Here is a 24,244-nt window from a genome sequence, read left to right as displayed (position 1 = left end):
AAGACCATTGCAGCATCCCCATGGTTGATTGATTGATTGATTGATTATATTTCTATGCCACCCTTTTCCACGGAGGGGACTCAGGGCGGCTTACAATCCAAGTCAGGGGTGTGTGTGGGTACAAATAAGGGAAAGAAAAAAGCACAAAACAGAACAATACCACAATTTAAAAGCACACAACAATCATACCATTCGAGAGGGGACAAAAGCTCATTAGCCCCAGGCCTGTCGGAACAGCCAGGTTTTAAGGGCTTTGCGGAAGGCCTGGAGGGTGGTGAGGGTTCGAATCTCCACGGGGAGCTCGTTCCAGAGGCATGATTTACATTCAGATGCTTGACAACTGGTTCATCTTAATGATGCTTGCAATTCCTCAGGGTCATGCGATCATCTTTTGAGACCTTCGGACAGGCAAAGTCAGTGTGGAAGCTAGATTCACTTAACAACCATGTCACTAAGTGAACAACTGCAGCAATTTGCTTAACAAATGGGTCAAGTAAAGCCGTAAAAGGTCACTTAACAAATGTCTCACTTAGCAACATAAATTCTGGGCTCAATTGTGGTTGTAAGTCGAGGACTACCTGTACCAACCTCTCAAGCACAACTCTTTTCTCTCCAATGAGAATGCCTGGAGAGGGAAAGGACAGGTTTGGGTGTCTGCAGAAGGGCTGCAGAGAAGGAAGGGGCTCTACGTGCTGCACATGCAGTGCACACTATTTCCTCCATCAATTATTCAGTGTCTACTACTGTGGCTCCGAGAAGACTCCCTGTCTGCATCCATTAAAAGAGAAGCAAGATGTCAGGAACTCAAACCTATTTGTAGGTAGGAGTGGTGAGGTTTTCCCCCCCCCCTTTTAAATGCTGTCTTGACAGCAGTTTTCTGCTCCAGCCCTCCCTTAAAACACCCAACATGTGCTATAATCCATACTTCTTCATTTGTCTCCCATTATATAAAACAGGAGGAGCCGACAGGGCTGTGCTCTGCTTAAGAGCTGTATTGTGCTCAAGGCCACCTTGTTAAGACTGAGGCTAATTGGGGAAGGAATGGGCTAATTTATTTATTTTATTCAATCAATCAGTCAGTTTGTATAGCCACCCACCTCCAACCTCAGCGACTCTGAGAGGTGAGGCCATTAACGGTTCAGTTTGAAAAATCTGGCTTTCTCTTTTTTTTAGAAAAAAATCTTCAGAAATTTTAAAGATATTACGGCTGTTCCAGTTTAACTTTATTGTGTATCTGGAGGAGCCTGTTGCGGTTAGAGATCTACCAGAGCCTCTGATTGTGTCTTGGTTGTTCCGTCTATCTGGGTCTTCTTCCTACTTTGCTGTTCCTTTTCTTCAATGGATAAAAAAATACCTTCTTCTGAAAGTGTTGGATTGCACTAAAATGGTGTGCAATCAGAAATGGGTTTCTTTCTGTTAGGGCCCTTCTTTTTGCTGGCCTTCTTCGAAATATAGAAATTGAATGTTTGAATGTTTATTTTATTTATATGCTGCCCTTTTCCCCCAAAGGGGACTCAGGGCGGCTCACAATTCAAACCAGGGAAGGGGGATACAAACAAAAAATTAAAACGACACAAAACAGTACATAATTTAAAACACACAACAGTCATACCATTCGAGACGGGGGCAAAAATTCTTTAGCCCCAGGCCTGTCGGAACAGCCAGGTTTTAAGGGTTTTGCGGAAGGCCTGGAGGGTGGTGAGGATTCGAATCTCCACGGGGAGTTCGTTCCAGAGGGTCGGAGCAGCCACAGAGAAGGCTCTCCTCCGGGTAGTCGCCAGTCGACACTGGCCAGCGGATGGAATTCGGAGGAGGCCTAATCTGTGGGATCTAATCGGTCTAGTGGAGGTAATTGGCAGCAGGCGGTCTCTCAAGTACCCAGGTCCAATACCATGAAGGGCTTTATAAGTGACGACTAGCGCCTTGAAGCATATCCGGAGACATTTAACATTTAACATTAACATTAGACATGAGCTAAATAATTTTATATCATATATCAAGCCTACTGAGATTAAGTTTCTTAGGGCCTGGTCTCTCTCCAAAGAGATTCTAAACTACATGGAGCACAACCTTTTGCCTTAATGCCCATAATTGCTAATTGGGCTTCTTCCACATTCCTTTATTTCAGTTTCATTTTTTCTATTCCATTTGCAAAAGAATATGCATATTGTCTAAGCTCTTAAAAGGGAGTCCTAACAAAGTTTTCACTCATCTGCCCTGACCACATTCAGTGGGTGCAGCTGCTCAAGACTAGGTCAAAATCTATGTTACTTGAAGTGAAAAAGAAGTCCCCTTCCTTGTGCAACACCTGTCTGGTTTGGCAGTTAAAAGCCGAGGGGACAATTACTGAACTTGGGTTTAGTCCCACTATGGGTTCTGTCTTTTGATCAAGCTCAACTTCTCACTGATCAAAGGCCAGGGAGATCTCAGTGACATTGCTCAATAGCGGAACACCAGTTTAACTAATCAAGGAGAGAAGCAACCTAGAATTAAGGAGAAACTTCCTAACGGTGAGGACAATTAGCCAGTGGAACAGTTTGCCTCCAGAAGTTATGAGTGCTTTGTCACTGGAGGTTTTTAAGACGAGACTGAACAGTTGTTTGTCTGAGATGGTTCTCCTGCTTGAGCAGGGGCCTGGACTAGAAGACCTCCAAGGTCCCTTCCAGCTCTATTCTATTCTAAATTCTAATGTACTTTAACATATACGAAGATGGCAGGCTAACTTTATTTGATTGACTATATGCCATCAAATAGTTTTTGACTCATAGACATCACATAGATTTGTCTCCATGATGCTCTGTATCTCAGCTAATCCTTTATCTCTTCCAACAGCAGCCCCATCACCACTGTAATTGAATCCACCATGCTGTTCTTTCTCCTCTTCTTCTCTTTCCTTCCACCTTTTGCAGCATTAGAATCTTCTCCAGAGAGCTAGGTATTCACATCTTGGACAGGGTAAGTTAGAAAATGTGCCATTTATTCCTTCTTAGGTTGTGCTGCCTTTAACCACTGCCTTACTTTGCTCAGTGGTTGGGCCAGACCCACCATGGAAAGAACATGTTGTGTATGCTTGTCCTTATTATCAGTCCCTCCTATGGTAGCTATCCCTTCCCTCAAAGCAGTAGGCAGGGCAAGAATCTTTGCCTGTTTAAAATGTTTGCATCCTAGTTGTATTCTATGGATTACCTACCTTGTTGCAAATACATTTTCCCTCTCAAATGCTATTAGAATGCAAGTGCTTTGGTTCTTTGTGGGTTTTAATTTCTTTTTCATTTGCATTTTGATTAATGTCGTTCCATAAAAGCCTTTTGATTCTCCCCACACACTTCCCTCTTGGTTCCAATTTTTCTTTTCAATATCAGAAACAAAAAACTTACATCAGAGCTGATACTTTTTAATCTCTTGGAAGAATGGTTTAATTTCCCCAGAAAAAACCCGTCATGTCAGTAGGGTTGTATAGCACCTTGCAAACACTTAAAAAAAAACCTCAAAAACCTCTGAGATATTTTTAAGACCCAGATTCCTAAGGGATTAATTTCAAAGAGTAGTTTCCATTTCTTGTTTCAGGACCTCAATTTGTTGCTCATTCTAAGGAAAGCAAAGATAAGGTCAGTTTTTCAACCCAATTTTTTCCAAAAAGAAATAGGCCTGGAACCGATTATAATTGAAGAGAAGAGAAGAGTTGGAAGGGACCTTGGAGGCCTTCTAGTCCAACCCCCTGCTTAGACGGGAAACCCTACACCACTTCAGACAAATGATTATCCAACATCTTCTTAAAGACTTCCAGTGTTGGAGCATTCACAACTTCTGGAGGCAAGTTTTTCCACTGAATAATTGTTCTAACCGTCAGGAAATTTCTTCTTAGTTCTAGGTTGCTTTTCTCCTTGATTAGTTTTCACCCATTGCTTCTTGTCCTACCTTCAAGTGCTTTGGGATCAGAATTACAAGAACGTGTTATGGATATATTCATAGAATGGATATTAGGGAGGTTTTGTCCAATTACAAAATTCTTATTTGTAACAGGCGAATTATAGAAGGGCGCAGCACTTAGCCAATCTTGGCTGGTCTTGAAAAAGCTAAACAGATATTAGTTAGTAGTTTGATGAGGACCACACATGCATAACTTAGCCCTGTAAGTGAGAATGAGTGGAGAAAAATATTCTAGAAAACAAAGACAGTTCTGGCATATTCTTGCCAAGGAAATGACATGAACATGCATAAAGTCACCAGAAGTGGAGTGCAATTTGTATAAAAAAGCTTTATATATATAAAAAAACAAAGTAAAATAGAATAGAATAGAATAATAGAATTAGAAGGGACCTTGGAGGTCTTCTAGTCCAACAGCCTGCCTAGGCAGGAAATCTTACACCACTTCAGACAAATGGTTATCTAACATTTTCTTAAAAACCTCTAGTGTTGGATCATTCACAACTTCTGGAAAGGCAAGTTGTTCCACTGATTAATTGTTCTAACTGTCAGGAAATTTCTTCTTAGTACCAAGTTGCTTCTCTCCTTGATTAGTTTCCACCCATTGCTTCTTGTTCTACCCTCAGGTGCTTTGGAGAATACCTTGACTCTCTCTTCTTTGTGACAACCCCTGAGATATTAGAAGACTGCTATCATGTCTCCCCTAGTCCTTCCTTTAAGTGAACTAGACATACCCAATTCCTGCAGCCATCCTACATATGTTTTAGCCTCCAGTCCCCTAATCATCTTTGTTGCTCTTCTCTGCACTCTTTATAGAGTCTCCACATCTTTTCTACATTGTGGTGACCAAAACTGAATGCAATATTCCAAGTGTGGCCTTACCAAAGCATTATAAAGTGGTGTTAACACTTCACGTGATCTTGATTCTATCCCTCTGTTTATGCAGCCTAGAACTATGCTGGCTTTTTTGGCAGCTGCTACACACTGCTGGCTCATATTTAAATGGTTATCCACTAGGACTCATCATTCTTTTTGGCTCATTTCCATTCTAACCTTTGCTCTGGGCTCATGTCTGTTGAAGGCAGACCCATTGAGAGCTATCCATTGGCACAGGTTATTTTCAGGGTGACAGCAATTATAGCAGCAAGTATGACCAGCTACATAACATTTTAATTATTTTTAAAAACGTTAACATTTTAAGAGGAGTAATTTCACTTGGCATGTTTATTATTGATATGATTAGACTCTCTTGGCTCAAGTGATCACCATCTGCTTGAATGTGGATTGTGAGGACCCAGGAATCTGGGTCGAAAGTAAGCTACCATTGTTGTACCCAGCTTCAGTGCCACCTTGGCAAGCTCTGAGAATCAAATGACCTGGAACTAATTCTATTTTTCTAAGATCTTTAGAGTATGCCTCAAGCTTTTTGTCATCTGTGAATACAAGGAATGTACTGCATTATACCATTTGTTTTACAGGAGAAGCAGTTGGATTCACCTATCACACTAATCCATGATTTATAGTTTGCTCCATAAATTACACATCACACTGTCCCAAACCCAGCTAAGGAGCATTACAATGTAACATTAAATCTAGTCAGAAATGGGATTTTGGAATAGCAATAGCACTTAGACTTATATACCACTTTACACTGCTTTACAGCCCTCTAAGCAGTTTACAGAGTCAGCATATTGCCCCCAACAATTTGGGTCCTCATTTTACCCACCTCAGAAGGATGGATGAGTCAACCTTGAGCCGGTGAGATTAGAACTGCCAATTGCAGTCAGCCGGCAGTCAGCAGAAGTAGCCTGGAGTACTGCACTCTTAACAACTGCGCCACCATGCCTCACTTGAATGAAATGATTAGATTCTAAATGTTAGTTGTTTCAGCTCCATTAATTAGAATTTAAAACTTGGAAGTAAGGAAAGTTTTCAGTGAGGAATTATGTTCGGCTGATATCTCTGTAGGAGCTGAAACACACTGCAAGTGAGCATGCTAGCCAATGGGCAGATGCTAGCCAACAGAATCATCCTAGATCAGTGATGACTAACCTTTTTCTAAAGGAGTGCCAAAATTGTGTGTCCCACCCCCCTGTGCATGCGTGCACAACCCCCTTATACATGCATATGTGACACACACACCCTGTGCATCAGGGGTGGGTTTCTCGCCCCGTTCCAACTGGTTCGGTTGGAACGGGGCCGGCAGCATCCTCATGCACGCGCGCGGTGCACGCATGCGTACTAGCGTCTGTGTGATGCTCCAGCTGCTCCTGGAGGATCGCACAGGCGCTGTATGCATCCTGTGCATGCGTGGAAGCGCAGAACTCGTCAAAGCCAGGTAAGGAGCGCAGGCGGGCAAGTGGGCCCTTCGCCGTTCCCGGAAGTTACTTACTTCCGGTTTCGCCGACCAACCGGTTTGCAGGGACCGCTGCGAACCGGTTGAAACCCACCCCTGCCGTGCATGCATGCATGGCCACCGCCGCACAGGGGGAGAGTTTTCTCCCTCCGAAAGGTGGAAATAGATCATTTCCGAACTTCTGTTGGGCCCATTTTTTGCCCTCCCCAGGCTTCAAGAAAGTATCCGGAGCCTGGGGAGGGCGAAATACAAGCCCAACGGGCCAACTGGAAGTTAGCAAATGATTCGTTTCTGCCTTCCGGGGGCCTCCGGGGTGTGTGTGTGGCAGCGTTTTCCAGAAGTTCATTTCAAACTTCTGGTTGGCCCATAGGGCCTGTTTTTCACCCTCCCCAAGTTCTGGAGGCTTTCCTGAAGCCCGAGGTGGGTGAAAACAGCCTCCCACAGCCCTCCGGAATGCCAAAGATCAGCTGGCCAGCTGAAGGCTGCTGTTCCAGCAAATATGGCTCCATGTGCCACCTGTAGCATGTGTGCCATAGATTGCCATCAGGGCCCTAGATGAAAGGGAGATCATGAGATAACTCACTTGTACTCCGGTTGGTTCTCAGTGGATAAACTCCAGAAATGGATTCCCAGTATTCCATCTACACTCACAACTGCAATAAACCTATATGGACAATCAGCCTTGCCAGTCTCATTTTTAAAAATCATTTTGGGAAATAATTAAACTACAGATAGAGAGGGATTTCCTTCGCAGGAAAGATGAGATTCCTTTCAGTGAGTTAAGTCTTTTTGGGGAATACAAAAATAAGAAGATTCCCAATACAAAAATAAAAAGACTAAAGATTCCCAATTTTTTGGGGGTGGGTGAGTTGGAAAATAAATAAAATAATCTATTCCTTTCTAGGATCTCTCTGGTAGTATATCATCAGCTTCATGACACCTCTTTGTTATTATTGAATAGGCTGAGAAGTTAGGTTATAGAAAAAAGATAAAAATGATCAATTCCTTCATTTTTTTCACAAGTATCTTTCCTGTATCATTTAATATTTTATTATGGAAGATTCATTAAAATGAAAAACATCAGAATAGTGCCTTCCTCAATCAACCAGTGGCGGATTAAAGACTCAATACACTTTATATATTAGTCCTTCTTAACCATGATTTATAATTTTTCTTGCCAGTTTCTGGCCTTCTCTGTTGGTTTCTGGCAAAATGCCTGTAGGAATGAATGGGCTCGCTTTCCATCTGTAGCATTCACATTATGACCACAGGATTCACTTAGGATTGTAAGATCGGGTCAGTTGTGAGTGCTTTGACTTACAAATGTCGTGACTTACAGTGAAAAGTCAAGGAGTACCCTCTATGCCAGGAATTGGATCCCCCCAAATGTACGAAGGGTGCTATGCATTGTTCATGTTTTATTGTTTTTATTGTACTTGATTTAATTACAATAAAGCAATTACAATTGCTTTAATTGCAATCACCAAGAGTCACCTGCCAAGATGAATAGTTATATAAACGGAGTAAATAAATAAAGTCGGGCACCATCGGCCAAATTTCATCGGAAAATACAGGTAATCCTCGACTTACAATTGCCACAATTGAGCCCAAAATTTCTTTTACTAAGTGAAACATTGGTTAAGTGAGTTTTCTCCCATCTTGCAACCTTTCTTGCCACATTGGTTAAGTGAATCACTTCAGCTGTTATGTTCGTAACACGGTTGTTAAGAGAACCAGCTTCCTCCTTTGCCATAAGATCGCAAAAGGGGATCACATGAGCCTGGGGACACTGCAACCGTCATAAATATGAGTCAGTTGCCAAACGTCTGGATTTTGATCATGTGACCATGGGGATGCTGCAATGGATGTAAGTGTGAAAAATGATCATAAGTCACTTTTTTCGGTGACGTTGTAACTTCAAACGGTCACTAAATGAACTGTTGTAAGTCGACGGCTACTTGTCATACTATGTTTTCCCCAAAATACAACCTATTCAGAAAGTAAGTCCTAGCTTGATTTTTATACATGCGCCAAATATAAGCCCTACCCCAAAAATAAGCCCTAATTAAGACCCCGCCCACGCCAAGGTGCACTAGTAAAAATTAACCTAGGGTGGAGATGGGGTGTGTGGAGCTGCCCTACTACTTCCTATCTTTGGATAGTTGTAGCCAGTCCTCGCACGTCTTAGCCCATTTCTTCTGCAGCCAGCAAGGCTTTCCTGAAGGCCTTTGCAGCCAATAACAGAGCTCCTACCTGTGTTTCCCCAAAAATAAGACCCTGTCTTATTCTTTTTGGCCATCAAAAAAGGCACCAGGTCTTAGTTTTGTGGAGGATATCATCCACTCACTCACCTCACTTGCAGGCATCACCCCCGCCCTTCTTTTTGCTGTCACAGGACTTCCTGAAAGTCTCTGACAGCAAAAAGAAGGCCGGGGGGGGGGTGATTCCTGCAAGTGAGGTGAGTTAATGGATGACATCTCCCATGAAAATAAGACCTGGTGCCTTTTTGGATGGCCAAAAAGTATAAGACAGGTTCTTATTTTCGGGAAAACACGGGTAGGTGTCAAGCCTTTTTCAGGAAACAAGCACCTCTTGGATTTCAGAAACGATTATTATTGTAACTGAGTTGGAGTTTCTTTGGAGTCTCTTGCTGATGTTTTTCTCCTTCCTTGGACCATATAAGAAGAATAGGCAATAAAATATGCAAAAAAAACCCCAATAATAGAGAGTACAAACAGTAAGAACTGTAATCAAATGTTAAAAATATCACAACATTAAATGGTCTGGGGGGAATATAGACAATAAAGACGGCATGAAGCGTGGCTCAGTTGTAATGGCATTCTTAAGTCAGGGAGCTACTAATGGAAAGGGTTATTCCTGGGTAATCTAGTCTGCACCATAAGCAGTCATATTATACTTTTGGACATACTTCAAACAAATGAAACCTCTCCTCCTATGGCTTTATTTACTGATAGCAAGGGTTACTCTAATTCGGTTTCAGCTTTGGCATAATCTCCTATATCAGTCTAGCTGTGCAAGCCTTTTCCACTGTCTCCTTGGATGTCTTACCGTGTAAAAGATGCAGATTTTAATGTGCCATTCTTTATGTTAACTTGTATGGATGAGCAGAGATAACCTTTAATGACTACCTTGTACTGCTTAGCAGCTTTCCTGGTAGCATCTTATAATTGGAGCTTGGAAAAGCACAGCAAACTCAACTTTGGAGAAACATAGTGGACATATTTTGTGTTGCTTGTTAATTGAGCTTTACTTTAGTTGCAAAGCTCCACTAATAAGTGAAGCTAAACCACTACAGCAATTTAATGGATGACTATCCAAGTGCCACAAAGGATTAGTATCGGATATTGTAGAGGTAGTCCTCAACTTATGAGCACAATTGAGCTCAGAATTTATGTTGTCAAGGAAGAAATTTGTTAAGTGAGTTTTGTCCCATTTTACGACTTTCCTTGCCACAGTTGTTAAGCGAAACACTACAGTTGTTAAATTAGTAACATGGTTGTTAAGTGAATCTGGCTTCCCCATTGACTCTGCTTGTCAGAAGGTTGCCAATGGTGATCATGTGACCCCAGGACATTGCAACCGTCATAAATATGAACCAATTGTCAAGCATTCGAATGTAAATCATTTGACCTTGGGGATGCTGCAACAGTCGTAAGTGCAAAAAACGGTCGTAAATCACTTTTTTCAGTGCCATTGTAACTTTGAATGCTCACTAAAAGAACTATTTTAAGTTGAGGCCTATCTGTGTAGCCCAACTAAAAAGTACAGCCCTATTTTGCTCATGCAAGGGTGGACTTCTGCAAAATGGGTAAAAAAAACCTTACTTTGTTAATTTCCTGCTTGATTTTAATGAAAGTCAAAATATTTCGTTTTTGTTCTTAGTAAGAAGTAGATTTCACTTTATTGCTGATTATACGGTTACCTCTAACTCATGATCTAGTCTGCTTGATTGGATTATTGGGCCAAAGTCAAATGATTCTTCCACATACTAGAATAGCCATGTCATAGTTGACAGCTTTTTATCTTCTGGCTCTGATTCTTTGGAATCAACTCTCACCAAATCTCCTAAATCTAAAATAAAATAAAATAATAAACTGTTTGTTTTTCTTCTGTACCTGACAGTTAACTTTTGTTTCTGTTTTCATTTATTTCATAGATGTCAATATTATTAGAAGTTATAAGCACTTTTGGTCTTGTTTATATTGTGATTTCATGTTGATTCTAGTAAGTTGTATTGCTATTTTATTCTGTTTGTAATGCACTTACTATGATAAATACATTCACTGCAAATAAAATTATAGGGGCTTTTATATAGGAAAATCAGCACTCCTTTGTTTTGCATGTCCTCACAAAGAAGAATTTTTCTAATTTCTGGACATTTATTCCATGTTTCCATTTGTTTTCATTTCACTCTCTGCTGTTATAACCTAATTGACCAGAGGTGGGTTCCTACTGGTTCGGCTGAACCGGTAGTGGTATGCCGGCCTAGGTTGCAGAACCGGCAGCGACCCAGGCTGGCTACGCCCCCAAACCGGTGCCCCGGTCGCCGTCGTCAGCATCTTTTTTTTAGTTCTGCGCATGCACAGAACAATTTTTATTGAATTAAGCATGCGTGCGTGCAAAGCATGCGCATGAGCAAACTGGCAGTAATGCCAGCTACAATCCACCCCTGTAATTGACCAAACATGATTTCCCCTTGCATGTAGAAACTTGAGGGAAAACGTAAAAGTAACCTTGTTGGAAAACTTCCAGCATATTTATTTGGAAGCATATAGAACAATGTTTCTGAACCTTGGCAACTTTAAGATATGTAGACTTCAATTCCTAGAATTCCCCAGCCAGCCTTGCTAAAGTTGAGAAACACTGACCTAAAGACATGTTTAGAATCCCTCAAAGCAAGTAAAGTTTAAGACAGTTATACCCTCTAAAATTTGCATTCTTCAGCTTTCATGGTAGGAAAAAGCAGCTGTAGAAAGGAAATACTGTGTTCTTCATGTAGGAAGCAAGTTCAAGAGGTAAGTCTACCAGTTTCAACTTTCCAGTCTAGGGAAAGAACAACTGCTTCAAATGGAAGTCCCTTGTTTCTTATTCCTACTACCTCTTATATCCGTAGGATACAAGATGCAAGGGAAGGTTGCTTCTGGAGCTACATCTCTAAACACAAAATAATAAACATAAGATCAATCAATAGAACCTGATGCAGAAGGGAGAAGGGGAAAGGGAATTGGTTTCTCAGATCAATCTTGGCTGAAACCTGCTTACAAATAATCGAGCCTTTAACACAAACATCCCATGCAGAAGCAACTGTTTTTGGCTGCACCTGGCTGACCTTGGCTGAAATCCCAGGCTGTAGTTTAGACTGGAAAATCTATTTATCTTATCATCCACCCACCCACCCAGGAAAGAAGGAAAGAAAGAACAAAAGAAAGAAGGAAAGAGAAAGAAAGAAAGAAAGATGTGCATTTTTCTGCATTGTTGTCAAGAAAACTATGCAGGCATGTCCATGTAGTCACCAGATGTCAGCCTTGACTCAAAGAACACTTTATTTAGTTATGGGGATTTAATCATGGTTGATCATATTACTGTTTGGATAACATTGTGATCGCTATACCTGGGAAGTCCATATTGATGTGGGAGGGAGCTGCTTCCTTAGCACCATCTGAACACTTGCTGATTCAATATTTTAGGAGCATGCCAGCAGCTCTTTATCCCCAGGTTTTCCAGGCTCTCCTTTTCTACCACAGAGTGCTTATTTTGGCACTGTATAGCTGGCCTGTGGCTGAAGCAGGTAGGGCAGCCTTAACCTGGAAGGGATTCCATATGTTTCAACAATAGGCCAGCAAAGGTTACTTGCATCCATCTGTCCCTACAAATTGCTAGTTAATTAGCACCGGATATTCCGGGCACTTCTGCTGCTTTTTTGGGGGGTCTGATAACTGATGAGGATGCTTACTTCTTTGTATGGCTGCAATTCAATCTTCAACCTGCACACGTGGAAGAAGCTTCTTGAAAGTCTCAAGTGATGAAGCTCCCACAACTTCCGAGGGCAACTTCTGTTCCATTGGTTGATTGTTCTCGCTGTCAGAAAATTCCTCCTTATTTCTAGGTTGAATCTCTCCTTGGTGAGTTTCCATCCATTATGTGGAAACGATGCTTACCTATCTGGAGAGCTGTGGCCAATCATAGCAGGCCAGAATAGACTGATTATCCACTCATTGTAAGACAGCTTCAAATATTCTTGCCTCCTCTTCACGTTTTAGGTAGAGAGAATTCTGCAGTTTATCTGGGCAGCAAACAGCTCTGCATAATCTAAAACTCCCAAAGGCCTTTTTTATGGTCATCATTTTCAAAGAATTGGTGGGTGGAAATAGTGTTTCTGGAAAACTTTATTATTTTCTCTGGTCCAGGTAGTCCTTGACTTACAACAGTTCATTTAATGACTCTTCAAAGTTACAATGGCACTGAAAAAAGTGACTTATGACCATTTTTTCACATGACCTTTGTAGCATTACCCATGCTCATGTGATCAAAATTCAGATGCTTGGCAATTGGTTCATACTTACGACCTTTGCCATGTCCCAGGGTCATGACAAGCAAAGTCAATGGGAAAGCCAGATTCACTTAACAACTGTGTTACTAACTTATCAACTGGAGTGATTCACTTAACAACTGTGTCAAAAGAGGTCATAAAATGGGGCAAAATACACTTAGCAAATGTCTCACTTAACAACAGAAATTTTGGGTCCAATATCTGTGGTTTATGGATTTTAGAAGCAAAAGCTCAAAGGGAATGCCTTTCAGTTTGGTTTCTAGCACATCAAAAGAAAGTAAGAAGAAGCAGCTCGCAAAGTGTGAGAATATGAAGTACTGTATTTTTTGGAGTATAAGGCGCACCAAGGTTTTGAAGAGGCAAATTAAAAAAAAAAGTTTTTGCGCTCTGCAAGAATCCCCAAAAAGGCCCGTTTTTGTGTGAAAACAGGCCCATTTTTTTCCAAAAAAAGGCATGAATAGTCTTTAGGGGGCTTGCAGAGTGCTCCTGAGGGGTGGAGGCTCCCCAAAGCAAGCAAAAAACAGTCCATTTTTCACAAAAACGGGCCCATTTTTTGTCAAAAGAATTGCATGCATAGCCTTTAGGAGGCTTATAGAGTACTCCTGGGGGCTCGGGAGGGGGCAAAATTGAGCAAAAAATAACCCATTGTTCACTCATTTCTGCCTTTCCCAGCCCCCAGGAGCTCTCTGAAAGACTTCTACAGGCTCTGCACGGCCATTTTGGTGAACGGGGCTTGGTTTTGAGAGGCAAAAAATGCTGTATTCAGTGTATAAGATGCACTCAGATTTTCAGCCTCTTTTTTGAGGGAAAAAGGTGCGTCTTATACTCCGAAAAATACAGTATATGGAAGACAGCAGCCAAATGCCAATCTGCTAAGCAAAAGAAAATCCCTTAACCTTCCAAGTTTGACTTGAGTGGACAAATATGAGGATTGGTCTTCTCTGTACTCTTCCATAGGTGGCATTTTCTATTCTAAACCTTAGAGATTCATGATAATGCACAATCGGCCTTTAAGCTGTCTGTAACTAAATATCAAGGATCAGTCTCTACCAATTCCAACTGTTGAAACTCTGGTTCACACAAATCCAGTTTCCAGGGCTGTCACACATGGGCGGCCTCAGAAGGCACAACACCTAACCCTGAAAAGATGAGCTTAAACAACACCTTTTAAATGTGCTTATTGTTAGAATTAATGCACATGTGTTTTGTTCATTCATTTTCAGCAGAGAGATTTTTTTTTTTTAAAGAAAAAAACGTCAGAATAATCTTTCTCTCTTGAATTGAGGCTGGCACAAAAGGAAGCAAATTTAATTGCTCCATTTATAGTCCTGAGCTGTCTGGTTCTCCATGATGGAGCCCAGTAGCTTTCTTTTTAACTGAATGTATAAATTGGAGCAATATTGGATTCTGCAGAGAAGAGATTACCCTCTCAGCTGCCTGTAAAAAATGAATTTGTTGTTCTGTGACTTTCCCTTAAAACCACTGAACACTGATTCCCTCGGCATTTTTGACGGTGCTGGCAAGAGAGTCATTAGCTGCTTCTCTCAGTCCCTAAACTCTGACAAAAGTGGCTGAAATTTTCGGGGTGTGGGGATGTGAAAACAACACATTTTTCATTGCAAATTACACAACTGTATGTTCACTACAGATGGAGAAATATTTAAAGGGGGAGGGAGAGCTGAAACCAAGTGATAGATATGAAACAGGAAGTTAATAAAAGCCAGCATACACTTACAACTATATTGGCTTTGTCCTCAATAAAATCTGCAAGAAGACTGGGGTTCACAGTGTAAAGCAGTCAGGGGAGAAATAGAAGTAATTAAGCTATGGTAAGAATTGTTCCAGTGGTTAAGGCACCAAGCTAGAAATCAGGAACTGTGATTTCTAGTTCTTCCTTAGGAATGGTAGCCAGCTGGGTGACTTTGGACCAGTCATTTTCTCTTAGCTCAACACATCAAGCTTGGGTGACAAAGCTGATTGGACAATTTGTGTTGCAACCAACGGATCAATAATCAGTTAATCAAAAAAAGCAGATTTTGCATTTGTAGGAAGAATCCTAGAAAATTTAAGAAAAAACCTCTAAAATTAATTGTCTTCACCAAGCAAAAGTAGTTTGCCAAAAATTCTTCCAAGGAAGAATCACGGGAGAGATTGTGCCTTTTTTTTTTTTTTTTTTGAGTAGGTGGCAATTTTGCTGGCAGGTGTTCTAAGCTGACTCTGGATATTGAAATTGTACAACTGTCATAGAATAGCCCTCTGTTAAATTCCCTGAGTTTGGTAGGGGAAAATGCTGATGTTATTATATTGCAGGAGAGAGTGGAGAGAGCAAAAGAATTTTCACTGAAAAAATCAGGTGACTTTAAATGTGCATACAAGTTTGATGCTCAGCTGTGAAGCAACCAGAAGCATCCTAGATGTCTGCCTTCTGCATTCTTGACTTGGTCCAAAGCATTTTCTCCACAAAACGTTTGCATCATCCAGATATCTTGCATCGTACTGATCTGTTGAGCAGATCAAAGCTTTGGCTTGGTGCATTGTTGAATGAGTCGAACCTCTCTCTATAAAAATGAGTGTGTGTATGTGTGTGTGTGTTCCAGCATAACTCTGGAATGCCTCGAGCAATTTCAACCAACCTTGGTACACAGATGACATACTCTCTGGAAACAAATACTGGGGGGTGGGGGTAAGACACCCTTAACAGTGTGTGTTCTGTTAAGATATAGCCTGTTCTGCCTTAAAATGGCTTCTACTGTACTGCCATAAAATGGTGTCTACTGTACAGTGCAGTGGAGTTGCCATGGTAATGACGTCACAGTACTCCGCAAGGGGGCTTCCTCTGGTAAGGGGGAAAATCCAACATTAGAAGTTATGTTTGTTCCTGACATTTTCCCCCTATAAATAAATACTGGGGCAATGCTGGTTTATCGACTAGTTTCTAATAAAGTAATCCTAGGCCGTTCTCTGAGTTTGGAAGCAATCACAAAACTGGACATGAAGTTGTTTCCAAATAAGATACCGTAATTGGGAAAAAATCAACCCCATTCCAAATCCCATTTCGATGGTTACTTCCCATAATTTAGTATGTCTATTTTGCATGCTGGAGTTAACATCTAAATATTGCTTTTGGCAGGAGCAATACCTTCATTATTTTACCCCATTTTTCTGTTCTTGGTGAATACTCAATATTGTGAACCAAATTAAAAAAAACAGCATATAAAAAGTTGATGAGTCAGATTAAAATTAACTATAATTTTTTTATTTGTTTGCTTGTTTATTTTTTTTTCATATTTCTGAACTGCCCATCTCCTTCAAAGAAAAACTTGTTACTAAAAAATAATTTAACAATTAAAAGCCATGTGTCCTTAGAGATTTTCTAAATGCCGAGAGAGTGAGGATGATTCGATACTTCCAATAGAGTATACGGCATTGCAGGGAGCATCTCAGGGAAGCCCCTCTCTTATGTCCCAGAAAAATAATCCTGTTGGAGGCATCTTCAACAGAAATTCTTCTGATTTACTTAATCTAAGGAGGAAAGATGGCTCTTTCCTCTATATACAGTGGTACCTTGATACTCAACTGTTTTGAAACTCATCAAAGTTGGTATTCAGTGGATTTTAATGTGACGATTTTGTCCCGGTACTCACTGTTTGTTTGGTACTCAATGCACAAGCTAAAACTTATCGTTGTCAACTCCCTTGTGCCTCATTGCATTATTCTTCATGGGTATAGTACCCATAGTCATAGTACACAAAATTATCTGCTACAATTTCCTACCTGTCAATGAGTACTTCAGCTTCAACCGCAATAATACACGAGCACACAATAGATGCAAACTCAAGGTAAACCACTCCAAACTCAATTGCAGAAAATACGACTTCAGCACAGAGTGGTCAATGCCTGGAATGCACTACCTGACTCTTGGTTTCTTCCCCAAACCCCCAAAACATTAACCTTAGAATGTCTACTCTTGACTTCACCCCATTCCTAAGAGGTGTGTAAGGGGCGTGCATAAGTGCACCAACATGCCAACTGTCCCTGTCACGGGTGGGTTGCTCCCGGCATTACTCCCGGTCCAGTGTGCCTGTGCGCATTTGCACAAAAATAGATGTGTGCATGCGCAAAACATTAAAAAAAAGAAAAAATAAATTTATGCAATTACAACTGTTCTGCGCATGCACAGAACCGAAAATCAAGATGGTGGCCCCGTAGGAGAACCGGTTCTGGGGCATGGCAGGCCTGGGTCGCTGCCAGTTCCAGCGACCCAGGCTGCCAAACCACTACCAGTTCAGCTGAACCAGTAGGAACCCACCTCTGTTCCCTGTCCTAATGCTCCCTTTTATTTGTACCCATTTCCTGTGTTCTTATTCATGCTTATTCCTGTTATCGTGTAGATGAGTGATAAACTAAACAAATAAAACAAATAAATAAATAAAAAATTGTTTGGTATTCAGAGCCGAGGTGGCGCAGTGGTTAGAGTGCAGTACTGCAGGCCACTTCAGCCGACTGCTATCTGCAGTTCGGCGGTTCAAATCTCACCGGCTCAAGGTTGACTCAGCCTTCCATCCTTCTGAGGTGGGTGAAATGAGGACCCAGATTGTGGGGGGCAATAGGCTGACTCTGTAAACCACTTAGAGAGGGCTGAAAGCCCTATGAAGCGGTATATAAGTCTAACTGCTATTGCTATTGCTTTTTGGTACCACTCATGAAACCAATTAATGATGTGTATTGGATATCACTGTACGTTTAGACTTCATGGATAAATCCACCTTGAAATCTGCCCGGTAAGCAGTTGGTGCACAGTGCAGATTTTCAATAGTAGCATCATTTACTTCAGTGATTATCAGCCTAGCTGCTGCACTTTACATCCGTTACAGTTTCTGGGAACTTTTAAAGAGCTTCTCCTTGAATTGGTAACTGGGAATAATACTTGCCTAAACAACTAGCAAGAGACAGACCAAAACTCATCCTGATACTGTATAGATTGTTTTGTTGGATGATCTAAATTGATTTGATAGCGTTTGACTTCAAAACCGCAGAGCATGGTGGTGCCATAAAGTTTATTGTGGCATACATGAACTAAAATCCACAGAAGCTAGTTTTGGAATAAATTATTTAGTCTATAAAATTTATGAGAGAGACTATACTTTTGAATGGACCGTGTTTGTAATTGGTTCATGCCATTGGCTCTGTTTTTATGTTTGAGAAGTCAAGTAGTTTGCAGGCACAAAAGCATCTTTCATTAGCTTCTGGTGGTGTACCAGCTATCATTACTGGTAGAGAGAATTCAGTTATTGCTATTGGAATTGGTGTGGCAGCTGCTTTTGAATAGAAAGTTTATGAAGAAAAAACACAACCAAAAAGTCCTTTATATGTTGCTTGCCGCTGTTCCTTCCAAATGATTTTTTTTTAATAGAAGTCGCTTATCTAGACCAGTGTTTTTTATAGTATGTGGACTTCAATCCCCAGAATTCCCCAGCCAATTCCTTGCAAAATAGATTTCTTCTGTTGGTCTTCTATTTTCACTAAAGAAGAAAGGAGAATTTCATACTGATTTGCACCTGGCTTTATCTATTGCTGATAAACCAGAGATCAGCGGATCTCCTCTTTGTCCTCCTCTTCTGTAAATAACATTTTAAAAATAAATTCAACTGGCAAACATAATTATTATGCAGCTAAATTATAGTTTTACTGTTAATAAATTTAGCAAACTGAAAATTATGCAAATAAACCATATTTTACATATAGTATTACATCTTCTTAAAATAGCAAAGTGTATTACATCTGTAATAGGTAAGGTTTTTTCCCCTGAACAGAAATAGGTTTTGGTGCCTTCAGAATATCTGGAAAGTTCATATCTTTATCCCTGAAATGATTTCTTGAAACTGCAGCAAAGAAAAAAAAATTGCTACATGGAACAAAATAAGCTGGTATTGAAAAAACTGGTCTGATTTTTAAAATCTGTGTTTGATTTAAGTTACTACTTCTAACTGGGAATCAATAGAACAATTCCATAAATTTTCTAGAACTGTGGCTAGTAAGGATTTTTTCCCCAATTTAATTCCCAGCAGAAATTCGCATCTGGACTCTGAACAGTTAAGAAATTGTGCAAATATCTGTGTCGTTATCTTTTTGCCATACTCACAGTTTCATTTTACATTGGGGAGTAGGAGAAGGAACTGTGTTTTCATCAGTTTGAAGTTTTATAACATTGTACATATACTGCAACTGCTTTATCAATACACAGCTGCATCAGTTTTGAAATATGGAAAACAAGAAAAACAAGCATTTGGAGCAAAGGAAGGAGATATACTTTTATTTCAAAACAGAAATAACTGAATTTCTCTGATGAAATTCTGAAATATTTACCTGCAATTCAACCTATAAATAGTCAACAAACCATTCAATTAAAATGAATGTAACATCTAAATCAGGATCCACTTGAAATGAATTATATTAGCATTTCTAAATCTTTAAAGTCTCCAGAGCTGAGAAACAAAATAACCGAAGGGCAACGTTTGCTCACAGATCACCAGAAATTCTTATTTTAGGGGGGGGGGGGATTAAATGAAGAAAATAGACATATGTAACACTTATGGACAACTAAGATTCATATTGCCTTGATAAATTCAAAAGGTGATAGTTAGCCATGGAATAGGGCAGTGATAGCTAACCTTTTTGACACCGAGTACCGAAAGCACATGCATACCCATAATGCAATGCATGCCCCATGCATGCATGCACAACCCCTGTGTGCGCCCTGCCCCTGTGCATGCGCACACATCTCCTACCTGCACCTTGCCCGCGTGCATGCGTGACAGAGATCCAAAAATCAGCTGGCCGGCGGGAGGCACATGCACATGCGCGCTGGAACTGAGGTGGTGACGATTTGCGTGCCTGCAGAGAGGACTCAGTGTGCCACCTGTGGCATGTGTGCCATAGGTTCACCTTCATGGGAATAGGGCCTGGCTATTTGAGGGATCACCTTTTTTCAGTTGTTTCTGTCTGCTCAATGTGGTCAGGAGAAAGGAACAATACAAGTCTCATCAATTTGATGTTGTGATCGTATGGAGCCAAGAAAGCAGGCATTCTCTGTTGTAGCCTCTTCCTTCTAGAGATACACACACACACAGAGACTCTCACTCTTCTTGGTTTCCAGAAGTCTCTTAAGACCAGCTCTGTTCCGGGGTGAAATCTATCAGGTTCTGACAGGTTTTAGAGAACCGATAGTGGAAATTTTGAGTAGTTCAGACAACCGGCAGGGGAAATTTTGAGCAGTTCGGACAACCGGCAAATGCCACTTCTGGCTGGCCCCAGATTGGGGTGGGAATGGAGATTCTGCAGTATCCTTTTCCTGCCACTCCCACAAAACCGGTAGTAGAAAAAATTGAATTTAACCACTGGCTCTGTTCCCAGAGCTGGGCGGCTGTGGGGCCTCTAATGATGTTTTACATAATAGTGTTATTTTGGCCTGGGCAAAGTGGGTTTTAGTGTATCTTTTAATCTATTAATCTATCTATTCGACTTCCTATAATAATCTTCCTGCTGAAGATTATTGCCAATAATGTAGGGCAATTTGATCTAGTCATTAAGGCACCAGGCTAGAAAGCTGGAGACCGTCAGTTCTAGTCAGTGGTGGGATTCAAATAATTTAACAACCGGTTCTCTGCCCTAATGACTATCTGGGTAGGTGGGGCTTGGCGGTCATGTGACTGGGTGGGCTTGGCCAACTCAAGGTCACTCAGGTTGATGGGTGCTTTGCTTTAGCTGTTACAATGTAATAAGGGTTAACCGGAGAGGCAGTTTCTGTAAGCAGGTCAATAAAGGCTAGAAACAACACCAGAATGTTTCCTTCCTGCCTTCCTTACAGGATTAGCCCTGTAAAGTGGAAAAAAACAAAAGGAGATTTCTTCCAACAATCGGTTTTTTGAACTACTTAGAAAGTTACCAACCGGTTCTCCCGAATAGGTGTGAACTGGCTGAATCCCACCACTGGTTCTAGTCTGCCTTAGCCATGAAAGCCAGCTGAGTGAGCATGCACCAGTCACTCTCTCCTACTGGTGGTGTTGTGGGGAAAATAGGAGAAGGAAGGTGTGTTGGATATGTTCGCCAACTTGAGTTATTTGTAAAAATAATAAAGGCAGGATATAAATAAATGAAATAAATACATAATAAAGCAAACCTCTTTTTTATTTTACCCAATCTTAGCATGTTTTAACTGCAACCTGCTGATATTATTAGGCTGTTGCTGGCTGTTGTGGTTTTCCTATTGAAATGTAAATTTTTGTTTCTGTTTTTCCGTTTTAATCTCTTAAACCCTTCTTTTCATCTTACAATAAATAGCTTTGAAAAGCAGCTTATAAAAGTGTGGATATATACATGATTTTCATTTTGTCAAAGCCGTGAGAGTCATGGCTTGTCTCGGGCTCCCGGAGGTGAAAGTTTGAATTGGGAATTGCTGAACTAGGGGTGCCAGAAAAATGTTAATGGATTCATTTCCGTGCAGAATCATCTAACTGCTAAAACTAAATCTGTTCCACCATAAACAAGCAGGTAATTCACTGAGGCTGTCAACATCTGTCTTGAAATGTAGCTCAGCACAAAAAGTGTGAAGTAAACACATCTATTTGGGAAACCGGGAAAATAATATGCATGCATGCATAAATGTGTTTATTAATGAAAAATGTGTTCTAGGCGCACACAAAATGCAAATCTGTGAAAGTGACCTGAGAAAAATGTAAAGCAGGATTCCTTTGGGTGTATAAAAGAAATTACGATAATACGGATAATCGGTAGAATATCTTAAGAATTGAACGTGCATGTGTTATATATATGGCTCAACTGCAGACTCTGAGCTCACCCTTTACATGCCCTTTATGGAAAAGAAGTGTGAACTGGAGGTAGTGTCAGGGTTCCAAATAACATCCAAAATTAAATCAGAGTCCAAGGCAAAGTATTCCTCAAAGTTCCAATTTATTAAGAGAGCCATGTTGGCACATCTGGGAAAACCCGAATCTGAAAGCTTCCCAGTTTTCCCCACCCAGTTGAAATTTCATGATCTTTCCCCTACACCCACAAGTCCATCATATGGTCCAATCTCCCACTGCCATGCTGACAGTTTCACCCATCCAGTTCCGGTCAGGTGCAGAGGTGTAGAGACAAAGGACGACCTTGAATTCTAGAAAGGAATTTTGTTTTGGCTACATAGCATTTTACTCCATACCATTCCCCCTCTCATTTTCCTCCATTAGAAACAGCATAATAAAATAATAGAAAGTGTGGCAGGCCAAAGATCCAGAAAGGAATATGACTGCAGGCCTGACAGGTAGTTTTTATTGCAAGACGGTTTAGTTGTGAAGAGATTTAGTGATCAAATGGCAGCAGCTTTCCAGGCATTGAATCTGTGACTTGAAATATTAGGTGACCCTAATCTTGGTGATATTTTTTTTGAGTATGTGCAAGATGCCAAAGTGTAGGAGGAGAGAACAGTGAGCCACTGCTGCTTCTTGGCAGACAGTCTTCAGACTCTACAACAAAAGTTGTATCAGTTTTACCAGACATTTGCATATTTTTCAGTTACTGTTGCTGAACAGTGCCATCTAGATAAAGATGTGTGTCATCTTAGACAATGTGTGGAATAAATAAGTTACACATTACCACGTCTTTGTCCTCAGTCAGTCGTGCTTCTCTTGGACCCAAACCAATCTGCCTTCTAATATCTCTATTTTTAAATCTTTCCCTAATTTTTTTCTGCTCTTAATAATAACAGGATTTTGCCTGCACAATTGCTAGTAGCTTGGGCATTTTTAGAAGAGAGATCAATTATGTATTGATGTGAAAGCATAGGCAGCCTATATACTTTAAAGATAAAGGTAAAGTTTCTGCTGCCCAGGTGTGTTTGACTCTGTGGCAGGGGTGTGAAACTCATGGCCTATGGGTCAGATGTGTCACATGCTGGCCATGCCCACTCTGGTTTAGCAAAGGGGGGGAGTCACAATATGTCACGTGACGATAACATGACTTTGCGAGTTTGACACCCCTGCTCTAGGTGGTGGTGCTCATCCCCATATCTTAGCAGAGAGAGTTAGCATTGTCTGAAAATGCTTTCATAGTCATGTGGCTGGCATGACTGTATGCCAAGGTGCATAGAACACTGTTACCTTCCCATCAAACTGGTACCTATTTATCTACTTCCATTTGTAAGGGGCAGGAACAGGAGCTCAACCGACACATTGTGATATTTGGATCTTACACTGCCAATCTTCCGATTGACAAGCCCAGTGTCTGAACTGCTAGGTCACTATATCCCCATAAGGCCACTGTGCCCCCCATCTATATACTTTAGGGGTGCTTAATTACAAATGTGAATAACTGTGGTGTACTGTACATGTTTTGAGAACCTATTCAAAACTTAAGGTTTCAGATGAGCCAAGTTGCTCTTATTGAATAAAGATGTAATCCCCATTCGGACAGTCCCTCAGGCCCAAATGTTTTGCTACCTGTGGGTGATGTAAGAACCTTATGTTGCATCAGAAATTAATGAGGGAACATGATTTGATTGAGTCAATATTTCCTTGAGCCACGGTGGCGCAGTGGTTAGAGTGCAGTACTGCAGGCTATGTCTGCTGATCACCGGCTGCCTGGAATTTGGCAGTTCAGATCTCACCAGGCTCAAGGTTGACTTAGCCTTCCATCTTTCCGAGGTGGGTAAAATGAGGATCTCAATTGTTGGGGGCAATAAGTTGACTCTGTAAACCGCTTAGAGAGGGCTGTAAAGCAGTGTATAAGTCTAAATGCTATTGCTATTGCTAAAGCAATAAAACCTGAGATTGGGAGTGGTAAATTATCTAATGGAGGTCTTTTGAAAAAGGGCAAGTACTTCTGTTGTCACTGTAGGTTTTTAAGAAGAGATTGGACAACCATTTGTCTGAAACATGATATAAGGTCTCCTACTTGAGCAGGGGGTTGGATTAGAAGACCCCCCAAAGTCCCTTCTAACTCTGTTATAATATTGCTGGATGATTTGGATTGTGAGTTGCAGGGATGGTAGTCACTTACTATCCCTACTGGTTCGCAAATGTGAGCATGCGTGCTCACTCTTTACTCGTACGAGCCCCATACACACAAGCGCTCAGCCTTCTGTGCATGCACTTTGGCTGAAAAAGGTGCCTAAATGGGATGGCATAGAGCCACTATTTCTGCTAGCAGTTTGGGTGAACCTGTCCGAACCAGCAGAATATCATCTGTAGTTAGTTGGTAATCTCCACTCCAACTTGTTTCTGAAATTCAACTTTGTGTCCACTTGTGATTTTATGACACGCTCCAGTATTTTTCTATAAAATACCTGGAGGTGAATTTCCCAGGAAGCAGGTAGTAAAACAAATGTCTGCATC

The 24,244-nt window shown here is 40.9% G+C and overlaps 1 protein-coding gene across 2 annotated transcripts in view; it reads left to right on the top strand.

Moving 5' to 3' along the window:
- Positions 1-24,244, top strand: part of LRFN5 (leucine rich repeat and fibronectin type III domain containing 5) — a 148,392-nt gene that overhangs the window by 103,588 nt on the left and 20,560 nt on the right. The window lies entirely within an intron of this gene.

This window comes from Thamnophis elegans, chromosome 1, assembly GCF_009769535.1.
Source record: "Thamnophis elegans isolate rThaEle1 chromosome 1, rThaEle1.pri, whole genome shotgun sequence".
NCBI classification, from domain to species: Eukaryota; Metazoa; Chordata; class Lepidosauria; order Squamata; family Colubridae; genus Thamnophis; species Thamnophis elegans.
The sequence above is the reverse complement of the archived record's forward strand: the minus strand, read 5'-3'. Positions and strand labels throughout refer to the sequence as shown.